Raw genomic sequence first — 14,884 nt, forward strand, 5'->3', positions numbered from 1 at the left:
TATGCACGCAACACAGGAGCACCTCGATACATAAGGCAAATACTAACAGCCATAAAACGGGAAATCGACAGTAACACAATCATAGTAGGGGACTTTAACACCCCACTTTCACCAATGGACAGATCATCCAAAATGAAAATAAATAAGAAAACACAAGCTTTAAATGATACATTAAACAAGATGGACTTAATTGATATTTATAGGACATTCCACCCAAAAACAACAGAATACACATTTTTCTCAAGTGCTCATGGAACATTCTCCAGGAGAGATCATATCTTGGGTCACAAATCAAGCCTTTGTAAATTTAAGAAAATTGAAATCGTTTCAAGTATCTTTTCCAACCACAACGCTATGAGACTAGATATCAATTACAGGAAAAGATCTGCAAAAAATACAAACACACGGAGGCTACACAATACACTACTTAATAACGAAGTGATCACTGAAGAACTCAAAGGGGAAATAAAAAAATACCTAGAAACAAATGACAATGGAGACACGACGACCCAAAACCTATGGGATGCAGAAAAAGCAGTGCTAAGAGGGAAGTTTATAGCAATACAAGCCTACCTCAAGAAACAGGAAACATCTCGAATAAACAACCTAACCTTGCACCTAAAGCAATTAGAGAAACAAGAAGAAAAAAACCCCAAAGCTAGCAGAAGGAAAGAAATCATAAAGATCAGATCAGAAATAAATGAAAAAGAAATGAAGGAAACAATAGCAAAAATCAATGAAACTAAAAGCTGGTTCTTCGAGAAGATAAACAAAATTGATAAACCATTAGCCAGACTCATCAAGAGAAAAAGGGAGAAGACTCAAATCAATAGAATTAGAAATGAAAAAGGAGAAGTAACCACTGACACTGCAGAAATACAAACGATCATGAGAGATTACTAAAAGCAACTCTATGCCAATAAAATGGACTACGTGGAAGAAATGGACAGATTCTTAAAAATGCACAACCTGCCGAGACTGAACCAGGAAGAAATAGAAAATATGAACAGACCAAACACAAGCACTGAAATTGAAACTGTGATTAAAAATCTTCCAACAAACAAAAGCCCAGGACCAGATGGCTTCACAGGCGAATTCTATCAAACATTTAGAGAAGAGCTAACACCTATCCTTCTCAAACTCTTCCAAAATATTGCAGAGGGAGGAACACTCCCAAACTCATTCTACGAGGCCACCATCACCCTGATACCAAAACCAGACAAAGATGTCACAAAGAAAGAAAACTACAGGCCAATATCACTGATGAACAGAGATGCAAAAATCCTCAACAAAATACTAGCAAACAGAATCCAACAGCACATTTAAAGGATCATACACCATGATCAAGTACAGTGTATTCCAGAAATGCAAGGATTCTTCAATATACGCAAATCAATCAATGTGATACATCATATTAACAAACTGAAGGAGAAAAACCATATGATCATCTCAATAGATGCAGAGAAAGCTTTTCACAAAATTCAGCACCCATTTATGATAAAAGCCCTGCAGAAAGTAGGCATAGAGGGAACTTTCCTCAACATAATAAAGGCCATATATGACAAACCCACAGCCAACATTGTCCTCAATGGTGAAAAACTGAAACCATTTCCACTAAGATCAGGAACAAGACAAGGTTGCCCCCTCTCACTATGTTATTCAACATAGTTTTGGAAGTGTTAGCCACAGCAATCAGAGGAGAAAATAAATAAAAGGAATCCAAATCGGAAAAGAAGTAAAGCTGTCACTGTTTGCAGATGACATGATACTATACATAGAGAATCCTAAAGATGCTCCCAAAAAACTACTAGAACTAATCAATGAATTTGGTAAATTAGCAGGATACAAAATTAATGCACAGAAATCTCTTGCATTTCTATACACTACTGACGAAAAATCTGAAAGTGAATTAAGAAAACACTCCCGTTTACCATTGCAACAAAAAGAATAAAATATCTAGAAATAAACCTACCTAAGGAGACAAAAGACCTGTATGCAGAAAACTATAAGACACTGATGAAAGAAATTAAAGATGATACAAATAGATGGAGAGATATACCATGTTCTTGGATTGGAAGAATCAACATTATGAAAATGACTCTACTACCCAAAGCAATCTCCAGATTCAATGCAATCCCTATCAAACTACCACTGGCATTTTCCACAGAACTAGAACAAAAAATTTCACAATTTGTATGGAAACACAAAAGACCCCGAATAGCCAAAGCAATCTTGAGAACGAAAAATGGAGCTGGAGGAATCAGGCTCCCTGACTTCAGACTATATTACAATGATACAGTAATCAAGACAGTTTGGCACTGGCACAAAAACAGAAATATAGATCAATGGAACAGGATAGAAAGCCCAGAGATAAACCCACGCACATATGGTCACCTTATCTTTGATAAAGGAGGCAAGCATCTACAGTGGAGAAAAGACAGCCTCTTTGGTGCTGGGAAAATTGGACAGATACATGTAAAAGTATGAAATTAGAACACTCCCTGACACCATACACTAAAATAAACTCAAAATGTATTAAAGACCTAAGTGTAAGGCCTGACACTGTCAAACTCTTAGAGGAAAACATAGGCAGAACACTCTATGACATAAATCACAGCAAGATCCTTTTTGACCCACCGCCTCGAGAAATGGAAATAAAAACAAAAATTTTAAAAATGGGACCTAATGAAACTTAAAATCTTTTGCACAGCAAAGGAAACCATAAACAAGACCAAAAGACAACCGTCAGAATGGGAGAAAATATTTGCAAATGAAGCAACTGACAAAGGATTAATCTCTAAAATTTACAAGCAGCACATGCAGCTCAATAACAAATAAACAAACAACCCAATCCAAGAATGGGCAGAAGACCTAAATAGACATTTCTCCAAAGAAGATATACAGATTTCCAACAAACACATGAAAGAATGTTCAGCATCATTAATCATTAGAGAAATGCAAATCAAAACTACAGTGAGATATCATCTCACACCAGTCAGAATGGCCATCATCAAAAAATCTAGAAACAATAAATGCTGGAGAGGGTGTGGAGAAAAGGGAACACTCTTGCACTGTTGGTGGGAATGTAAATTGATACAGCCACTATGGAGAACAGTATGGAGGTTCCTGAAAAAACTGAAAATAGAACTACCATACGACCCAGCAATCCCACTACTGGGCATATACCCTGAGAAAACCATAATTCAAAAAGAGTCATGTACCAAAATGTTCATTGCAGCTCTATTTACAATAGCCAGGACATGGAAGCAACCGAAGTGTCCATCATCGGATGAATGGATAAAGAAGATGTGGCACATACATACAATGGAATATTACTCAGCCATTAAAGGAAATGAAATGGAGGTATTAGTAGTGAGGTGGATTGAGATAGAGTCTGTCATACAGAGTGAAGTAAGTCAGAAAGAGAAAAACAAATACAGTATGCTAACACATATATATGGAATCCAAGGGGAAAAAAAAGGTTCATGAAGAACCTAATGGCAAGACGGGAATAAAGACACAGACCTACTAGAGAATGGACTTGAGGATATGGGGAGGGGGAGGGGTACGATGTGACAGGGTGAGTGAGTGGCATAGACATATATACACTACCAAATGTAAAATAGATAGCTAGTGGGAAGCAACCGCATAGCACAGGGAGATCAGCTCGGTGCTTTGTGACCACCTAGAGGGGTGGGATAGGGAGGGTGGGAGGGAGGGAGATGCAAGAGGGAAGAGATATGGGAACATATGTATATGTATAACTGACTCACTTTGTTATAAAGCAGAAACTAACACACCATTGTAAAGCAATTATATACCAATAAAGATGTTTTAAAAAATTTAAAAAATTAAAAAAAATTTTTAAAAAAAGAGTCATGTACCACAATGTTCATTGCAGCTCTATTTACAATAGCTCAGACATGGAAGCAACCTAACTGTCCATCATCGGATGCATGGATAAAGAAGATGTGGCACATATATACAATGGAATATTACTCAGCCAAAAAAAGAAACGAAATGGAGTTATTTGTAGTGAGGTGGGTGGAGTTAGAATCTGTCATACAGAGTGAAGTAAGTCAGAAAGAGAAAAACAAATAGAGTATGCTAACACATATATATGGAATCCAAGGGGGAAAAAAAGGGTCATGAAGAACCTAGTGGCAAGACAGGAATAAAGACACAGAACTACTGGAGAATGGAGTTGAGGATATAGGGAGGGGGAAGGGTAAGATGTGACAAAGTGAGAGAGTGGCATGGACATATATACAGTACCAAACGTAAAATAGATAGCTAGTGGGAAGCAACCGCATAGCACAGGGAGATCAGCTCTGTGCTTTGTGACCACCTAGAGGGGTGGGAGAGGGAGGGTGGGCGGCAGGGAGATGCAAGAGGGAAGAGATATGGGAACATATGTATATGTATAACTGATTTACTTTGTTATAAAGTAGAAATTAACACACCATTGTAAAGTAATTATACTCCAATAAAGATGTTAAAAAAAAAAACAAAGGATGAAAAGAGAGTGCTACCAAGGGAAGGGGAGCTGCATTTTTATGCTATAAAGTTTTTATACATCAATTGATATTCAAGATCTTCATGACAAAAAAAAACCTAAAACATTCACCTTCTGTGTATGAACTATTAATTGACAATCACCTTAAGACTAGCTTTCCTTTATTTTTAAAATAAGGATGTAAGATACTAAGACTGAAACTTGCATGACTACCTTTCATTAAAATACATCCAGTCTCTTACCTAAAGTTAAATATTTATAATAAACACAAACATTTATCTTTCAAAAAAGTTTCTGTAATAGATATACACACAAAAAAGAAAAAGCAATCCAAACACAACAATAAAGATAGTCATCAAATCACAAGAAAAGAGAAAAAGAGGAAGGGAAGAAAAAAACCTACAAAAACAAATCCAAAATAATTAACAAAATGGCAATAGGAACATATATAACAGTAATTAACTTAAATGTAAATGGATTAAATGCTCTAACCGTAAGACACAGAGTGACAGAATGGATACAAAAACAATACTCATATATATGCTGTCTATACGACACCCATTTCAGATCTAGGGGCACATACTGAAATTGAGGGGATGGAAAAAGGTATTCCATGCAAAAATAAATCAAAAGAAAGCTGGAGGAGCAATACTCATCTCTGACAAAATAGGCTTTAAAATATAGACTGTTAAAACAGACAAAGAAGGACACTACATAATGATCAATGGATCAGTCCAAGAAGAAGAAGATATAAAGATTATAAATATATATGCAATCAACATAGGAACACCTCAGTATATAAGGCAAATGCTAACAGCCATAAAAGGAGAAACACACACTAAAACAATAATTGTGTGGGAATTTAACACCCCACTTACACCAATGGACAGATCATCCAGACAAAAAATCAATAAGGAAAGACAGGCCTTAAATAACACATTAGACCAGATGGACATAATTGATATTTATAGAGCATTCCATCTGAAAGCAGCAGAATGCACATTCTTTACAAGTGCACATGAAACATTCTACAGGATACATCACATGATGGGCCATAAAGCAAGCCTCAGTAAATTTAAGAAAATTGACATCATATCAAGCATCTTTTTAGATCACAGTGCTATGAGATCAGAAATCAACTACAACAAAAAAACTGTAAAAAACACAAACATATGGAGGCTAAAAAATATCCTACTTCACAACCGATGGATCACTGAAGAAATCAAAGAGGAAATCAAAATATACCTAGAGACAAATGACAATGAAAACACAACAATCCAAATCCTATGGGACCAGCAAAAGCAGTTCTAAGAGGAACGTTTACAGCAATAATATCTTACCTATGGAAACAAAAAAATCCCAAATAAACAAGGTAAATTTACACCTAAAGCAACCAAAGAAGAAAAAAAATAGCCAAAGTTAGTAGAAGGAAAGAAATCATAAAGACCAGAGAAGAAATAAATGAACTAGAGATGAAGAAAATAATAGAAAAGATCAATGAAACTAAAAGCTGATTCTTTGAAAAAATAAACAAAATTGATAAACCTTTAGCCAGACTCATCAAGAAAAAGAGGGAGAGGACTAAAATCAATAAAAGTAGAATTGAAAAAAAAGTTACAACTGAAACCTCATAAATGCAAAGTAACATAAGAGACAACTACAAGCAAATATATGCCATTAAAATGGACAACCAAAAAGAAATGGACAAATTCACTGATTCACTTTGTTATAAAGCAGAAACTAACACACTGTTGTAAAGCAGTTATACTTCAATAAAGATGTTTAAAAAAAAAAAACTAAAAATAGAACTACCATACGACCCAGCAGCATTGAACATGACACAAACAGATGAAAAGATATACCATATTCTTGGATTGGAAGAATCTATTTGGTCAAAATGACTATACTACCCAAGGTAATCTACAGGTTCAATGCAATCCCTACCAAATTACCAATGGCATTTTTTGCAGATCTAGAACAACAACAAAAAAATCTTAAAGGTTGTATGGAAACACAAAAGACCCCGAATAGCCAAAGCAATCTTAAGAAACAAAAACCAAGCTGGAGGAATCAGGCGCCCTGACTTCATGCTACACTATACAGCTAAAAGAATCAAAAGAGGATGGTACTGGCACAAAGAAAGACTTCTAGATCAATGGAACAAGATAGAAAGCCCAGAAATAAAACCACACACCTAGAGGCAATTACTCTATGACAAAGGAGGCAAGAATACAGAATGGAGAAATGACAGTCTCATCAATAAGAGGTGCTGGGAAAACTTGAAAGCCACATGTAAAAGAATGAAATCAGAACACTCTAACACCATACAAAAAAATATACAAAGGGGACCTAACTCAACTCAAAAGCTGTTGCACAGAAAAGGAAACCATAAAGAAAATGAAAAAATAACCCACAGAATGGGAGAAAAGATTTCCAAATTATGTAACTGACAAAGGGTTGATGTCCAAAATGTACAAAAAGCTCATGCAGCTCAATATCAAAAAAACAAGCAACCCAATCAAAAAATGGGCAGAAGATCTAAATAAACATTTCTACAAAGAAGACATACAGATGGCCAAAGAGCACATGAAAAGATGCTGAACATCTCTAATTATCAGAGAAATGCAAATCAAAACTGTAATGAGGTATCACCTCACACTGGTCAAAAAGTCTACAAACAGTAAACGCTGGAGAAGGTGTGGAGAAAAGGAAACCCTCCTACACTGTTCATGGGAATGTACAGCCACTATGGAGGACAGTACGGAGGTTCCTTAAAGAAACTAAATATAGAACTACTATACAATCCAGCAATCCCACTCCTGGGCATGTATCTGGAGAAAAACATACTTCAGGAAGGTATATGTAGCCCAGTATTCATTGCAGCACTATTTACAATAGCCAAGACATGGAAGCAACCTAAATGTCCATAAACAGAAGAATGGATAAAGAAGATGTGGTACATATATACAATGGAATATTACTCAGCCATAAAAAAATGAAATAATGCCATTTGCAGCAAAATGGATGAACCTACGTATTATCATACTAAGTGAAGTAAGTCAGATACAGAAAGACAAATATCATATGATATCACGTAAATAGGGAATCTAAAAAAATGATACAAATAAACTTATTTACAAAACAGAAACAGAGTCACAGACATAGAATACAAACTTATGCTTACCAAAGGGGAAAGGTGGGGGGAGGGATAAATTAGGAGGTTGGGATTAACATATACACACTACTCTATACGAAATAGGTAATCAACAAGGACCTACTGTATAACACAGGGAACTCTACCCAATACTATGTAATAACCTATATGGGAAAAGAATCTGAAAAAGAATAGATATATGTATATGTAAAACTGACTCACTTTGCTGTACACCTGCAACTAACACAACATTGTAAATCAATTATAATCCAATATAAAATAAAATTTCTTTAAATAAATAAAAAAATTTTAAAAAGATTCTCTCTTTGTTGCTGTCTGTTGACATTTTGGTTGTGGTGGCTGTAAGCATGTATCTCTCACAGTTTATCTTCCTTTGAGTTTGCTGAACTTGTTGGACGAGAATATTAATGCCTTTGAACCATATTTTGCAAGCTTTTGGTCATTGCTTCTTCAAATAATCATTGGTACCCTTGCACGCTCTCTGCTTCTTCTGGTACTCCCATTATACATGTGCTGTTATGTTTAACGGTATTCCATGACCTCTGAAATTCTGTTCATTTTCTTAATTATTTTTTCTTTCTTTACCTCAGAATGAATATTCTCAATTCATTTGTGTATAAGTGCACCAATTCTCTTTTCTCCCCATACCCTGTAGTGAATTTTTCATTTCAGTTACTGTACTTTTCAACCACACAATTTTTAAGTGGTGGTTCCTTTTTACTAATTAAATAAATTACAATTTAATTTTTATATAAATATATTTATATATTTAAACTAGCTAATTGAAAATCTTTTTCAAGATTGGTTTAACATGGTGGGGTAGAAGGATGTGCTCTCACTCCCTCTTGCAACAGCACCAGAATCACAACTAACTGCTGAACAATCATCGACAGGAAGACACTAGAACTCACCAAAAAAGATAGCCCACATTCAAAGACAAAGGAGAAGCCACAAAGAGACGGTACAAGGGGCACAATCACAATAAAATCAAATCCCATAACTGCTGGGTGGGTGATTCACAAACTGGAGAACACTTATACCACAGAAGTCCACCCACTGGAGTGAAGGATCTGAGCCCCAAGTCAAGCTTCCCAACATCGGGGTCCGGCAATGGGAAGAGGAATTCCTAGAGAATCAGACTTGGAAGGCTAGTGTGATTTGATTACAGGACTACTACAGGACTGGGGGAAAGAGAGACTCCACTCTTGGAGGGCACACACAAACTACTGTGCCCATCGGGACCCAGGGGAAGGAGCAATGACCCCATAGGAGACTGAACCAGACCTACGTGCTACTGTTGGAGGGTCTCCTACACAGGCGGGGGCTGGCTGTGGCTCACCAAGAGGACAAGGACACCGGCAGCAAAAGTTCCGGGAAGTACTCACTAGCATGAGCCCACCCACAGTCCACCATTAGACCCACCAAAGAGCCCATGTAGGCTCCAGTGTTGGGTTGCCTCAGGCCAAATGACCAATAGGGAGGGAACCCAGCCACACCCATTAACAGTCAAGTGGATTAAAGTTTTACTGAGCTCTGCCCACCAGAGCAACAGCCAGCTCTACCCACCACCACTCCCTCCCATCAGGAAACTTGCACAAGCCTCTTAGATAGCCTCATCCACCAGAGGGCAGACAGCAGAAGCAAGAAGAACTACAATCCGGCAGCCTGTGGAACAAAAACAACATTCACAGAAAGATAGACAAGATGAAAAGGCAGAGAGCTATGTACCAGATGAAGGAACAAGATAAAACCCCAGAAAAACAACTAAATGAAGTGGAGAGAGGCAAACATCCAGAAAAAGAATTCACAATAATGAGTGAAGATGATCCAGGACCTCAGAAACAGATCGAGAAGTGGAATAAATGTTTAACAAACACCTAGAAGAATTAAAGAACAAACAAACAGAGATGAAAACTGCAATAACTGAAATGAAAAATACACTAGATGGAATCAACAGGAGAATAACTGAGGCAGAAGAATGTATACGTGACCTGGAAGACAGAATGGTGGATTTCAATGCTGTGGAACAGAAAAAAAAAAAAAAAGAATGAAAACAAATAAAGACAGCCTAAAACACCTCTGGGACAACATTAAACGCACCAACATTTGCATTATAGGGGTCCCAGAAGGAGAAGACAGAGAGAAAGGACTAGAGAAAATATTTGAAGAGATTATACTCGAAAACTTCACTAATATGGGAAAGGAAATATCCACCCAAGTCCAGGAAGCGCAGAGAGTCCCATACAGGATAAACCCAAAGAGAAACACGCTGAGACACATAGTAATCAAATTGGAAAAAAATAAAGACAAAGAAAAATTATTGAAAGCAGCAAGGGAAAAACGACAAATAACATACAAGGGAACTCCCATAAGGTTAACAGCTGATTTCTCAGCAGAAACGCTAAAAGCTGGAAGGGAGTGGCATGACATATTTAAAGTGATGAAAGGGAAGAACCTACAACCAAGATTACTCTACCCAGCAAGGGTCTCATTCAGGTTCGATGGAGAAATCAAAAGCTTTACAGACAAGCAAAAGCTAAGAGAATTCAGCACCACCAAAACAGCTCTACAGCAAATATTAAAGGAACATCACTAAGTGGGAAACACACGAGAAGAAAAGGACCTACAAAAACAAACCCAAAACAATGAAGAAAATGGTAATAGGAACATACATGTCAATAATTGCCTTGAACGTGAATGTATTAAATGCTCCAACCAAAAGACACAGGCTCGCTGAATGGATACAAAAACAAGACCCATATATATGCTGTCTACAGGACACCCACTTCAGACCTAGGGACACATACAGATTGAAGGTGAGGGGACAGAAAAAGATATTCTGTGCAAACAGATGTCATAGAAAGCTGGAGTAGCAATACTCATACCAGATAAAAGAGATTTTAAAATAAAGAATGTTAAAAGAGACAAGGAAGGACACTACATAATGATCAAGGGATCAATCCAAGAAGAAGATATAACAATTATAAATATATATGGACCCACTATAGGAGCACCTCAATATATAAGGCAAATGCTAACAGCTATGAAAGAGGAAATCGACAGTAACACAAGAATACTAGGGGACTTTAACACCTCACGTACTCCAATGGAAAGATCATCCAGAAAGAAAATTAATAAGAAAACATAAGCTTTAAATTACAAAATAGACCAGATGATTTAATTGATATTTATAGGAAATTGCATGTGAAAACAGCATATTACACTTTCTCCTCAAGTGTGCATGGAACATTCTCCAGGATAGATCACATCTTGGGTCACAAATCAAGCGTCAGAAAATTTAAGAAAACTTAAATCATATCAAGCGTCTTTTCTGATCACAATGCTATGAGATTAGAAATCAATTTCAGGGAAAAAAAAGGTAAAAAACACAAACACAAGGAGCCTAAACAATACATTAGTAAATAACCAAGAGATCACGGAGGAAATGAAAGGGAAAGTCAAAAAATACCTAGAGACAAATGACAATGAAACATGATGATCCAAAACCTATGGAATGCAGCAAAAGCAATTCTAAGAGGGAAGTTTATAGCAATACAAGCCTACCTCAAGAAACAAAAAAAAAACCTCAAATAAACAATCTAACCATACACCTAAAGGAACTAGAGAAAGAAGAAAAAACAAAACCCAAAGTTAGCAGAGGAAAGAAATCTTAAAGATCAGAGCAGAAATAAATGAAATAGAAACAAAGAAAACAATAGCAAAGATCAGTAAAACTAAGAGATATTTCTTTGAGAAGATAAACAAAATTGATAAACGATTGGCCAAACTCATCAAGAAAATGAGGGAGAGGATCAAATTAATAAAATTAGAAAGGAAAAAAGAGATGCTACAACAGACACCACAGAAACACAAAGCATCCTAAGAGAATACTACAAGCGACTGACAAAAGAGTGGACAACCTGGAAGAAATGGACAAATTCTTAGAAAGGTATAACCTTCCAAGACTGAACCAGGAAGAAACAGAAAATATGAACAGACCAATCACAAGTAATGAAATTGAAACTGTGATTAAAAATCTTCCAACAAACAAAAGTCCAGGACCCGATGGCCTCACAGGTGAATTCTATCAAACGTTTAGAGAAGAGCTAACACCCATCCTTCTCAAACTCTTCCAAAAAATTGCAGAGGAAGGAACACTCCCAAACTCATTCTATGAGGCCACCATCACCCTGTTACCAAAATCAAAGATACTAAAAAAAAAGAAAATTACAGACCAATATGACTGATGAATATAGATGCAAAAATTCTCAACAAAATACTAGCAGACAGAATCCAACAACACATTAAAAGGATCATCTGCCAATGTCAACTGGGATTTATCCCAGCGATGCATGGATTCTTCAATATACGCAAATCAATCAATGTGATACACCATGTTAACAAATTGAAGAATAAAAACAATATGATCATCTCAATAGTTTCAGAAAAAGCTTTTGACAAAATTCAAAACCCATTTATGATAAAAACTCTCCAGAAAGTGGGCATAGAGGGAACCTACCTCAACATAATAAAGGCCATATATGACAAACCCACAGGAAACATCATTCTCAGTGCTGAAAAACTGAAAGCATTTCCTCTATGATCAGGAATAACACAAGCATGTCCACTCTCACCACTATTATTCAACACAGTTTTGGAAGTCCTAGCCATGGCAATCAGAAGAAAAAGAAGTAAAAGGAATACAAATTGGAAAAGAAATAAAACTGTCACTGTTTGCAGATGACATGATACTATACATAGATAATCCTAAAGATGCCACCAGAAAACTACTAGAGCTAATAAATTAATTTGGTAAAGTTGAAGGATACAAAATTAATGCACAGAAATCTCTTGCATTCCTATACACTAATGATAAGAAATCTGAAAGAGAAATTAAAGAAACACTCCCACTTACCACTGCAACAAAAAGAATAAAATACCTAGGAATAAACCTACCCAGGGAGACAAAAGACCTCTATCCAGAAAACGATAAGACACTGATGAAAGAAATTAAAGATGATACAAACAGTTGGAGAGATATACCATGTTCTTGGTTTGGAAGAATCAATATTGTAAAAATGATATACTACCCAAAGCAATCTACAGATTCAATGCAATCCCTATCAAACTACCAGTGGCATTTTTTACCAAACTAGAACAAATCATCTTAAAATTTGTATGGAGACACAAAAGACCCCGAATAGCCAAAGCAGTCTTGAGGGAAAAAAACGGAGCTGGAGGACTCAGACTCCCTGACTTCAGACTATACTACAAAGCTACAGTAATCAAGACAATATGGTACTAGCACAAAAACAGAAACATAGATCAATGGAACAAGATAGAAAACCCAGAGGTAAACCCACACACCTATGGTCAACTAATCTATGACAATGGAGGCAAAGATATATAATGGAGAAAAGACAGTCTCTTCAATAAGTGGTGCTGGGAAAACTGGAAAGCTACATGTAAAAGAATGAAATTAGAATACTCCCTAACACCATACACAAAAATAAACTCAAAATGGATTAGAGATCTAAATGTAAGATCAGACACTATAAAACTCTTAGAGGAAAACAGAGGAAGAACACTCTTTGACATAAATCACAACAAGGTCTTTTTTGATCCACCTCCTAGAGTAATGGAAATAAAAACAAAAATAAACAAATGGGACCTAATGAAACTTCAAAGATTTTGCACAGCAAAGGAATCCATAAACAAGACGAAAAAACAACCCTCAGAATGGGAGAAAATATTTGCAAACGAATCAGCGGACAAAGGATTAATCTCCAAAATATATAAACAGCTCATGCAGCTCAATATTAAAGAAACAAACAACGCAATGCAAAAATGGGCAGAAGACCTAAATAGACATTTCTCCAAAGAAGACCTACAGATGGCCAAGAAGCACATGAAAAGCTGCTCAACATCACTAATTATTAGAGAAATGAAAATCAAAAATGCAGTGAGGTATCACCTCACACCAGTTAGAATGGGCTTCATTAGAAAATCTACAAACAAATGCTGGAGAGGGTGTGGAGAAAAGGGAACCCTCTTGCACTGTTGGTGGGAATGTAATTTGATACAGCCACTTTGGAGAACAGTACGGAGGGTCCTTAAAAAACTGAAAATAGAATTACCATATGATCCAACAATCCCACTACTGGGCATATACCCTGAGAAAACCATAATTCAAAAAGAGACACGCACCCCAATGTTCATTGCAGCACTATTTACAATAGCCAGATCATGGAAGCAACTTAAATGTCCATCGACAGACGAATGGATAAAGAAGATATGGTACATATATACAATGGAATATTATTCATCCATAAAGAGGAACGAAATTGGGTCATTTGTAGAGACGTGGATGCATCTAGAGACTGTCATACAGAGTGAAGTAAGTCAGAAAGAGACAAACAAATATTGTATATTAATGCATATATGTGGAATCTAGAAAAATGGTATAGATGAACCAGTTTGCAGGGCAGAACTGGAGACACAGATGTAGAGAACAAACGTATGGACACCAAGGGGGCAAAGTGTTGGGGGGGGTGGTGATGAAATGGGAGATTGGGATTGACATATATACACTAATATGTATAAAGTGGATAACTAGTAAGAACCTGCTGCATAAAAAAATAAATAAAATTAAATTAAAATTTAAAAAAAAAGAAAGAAAATCTTTTTCTATGAAGTCCAATGATTTTGTTTCCTCAGGGACAGTCTCTATTTAATTTTTTTTCTGTGTTGATAGGTCACGATGTATTTCTTTGCATGTCTCATGTTTTTGTTGTTGAAAAGTGAGCATTTTAAATAATACAATGTGACAACTTTAGAAATCAGAACACCCCTCCTTCCTTGTTGTTGTTGTTCACTTACTGACTTTGTGCACTAATTCTATAAAATCTGTGTTCTTTGTCATGTAAAGCCACTGAAATCTCTAGTCAGATGGCTTAGTGGTCAGCTAATGATTGGACAGAGTTTTATTAAAATGGTTTAAACCAATAAGGATCCCAGCCTTTGTTGAAGGGCTCTGTGTGTGTGTTGCTGTACACCTTCAATAGTTACCCAGTTGGTTTATAACTCTGCATTAGTTTTAACTTCCAGCTTGTACAGAGCTTCAAGGTCAGCCAGAGGTCAAAGATTAGAGCCTTCTCAAGTCTCTTTGGACATGAGCAAAGCCCTACACGTGT

At 36.4% G+C, this 14,884-nt stretch overlaps 1 protein-coding gene across 6 annotated transcripts in view; it reads right to left on the reverse strand.

The window, feature by feature from the left end:
• Positions 1 to 14,884, reverse strand: part of OPHN1 (oligophrenin 1) — a 630,165-nt gene that overhangs the window by 396,400 nt on the left and 218,881 nt on the right. The window lies entirely within an intron of this gene.

This window comes from Balaenoptera physalus (assembly GCF_965194825.1).
Source record: "Balaenoptera physalus genome assembly, chromosome: X".
In the NCBI taxonomy this organism is placed as follows: Eukaryota; Metazoa; Chordata; class Mammalia; order Artiodactyla; family Balaenopteridae; genus Balaenoptera; species Balaenoptera physalus.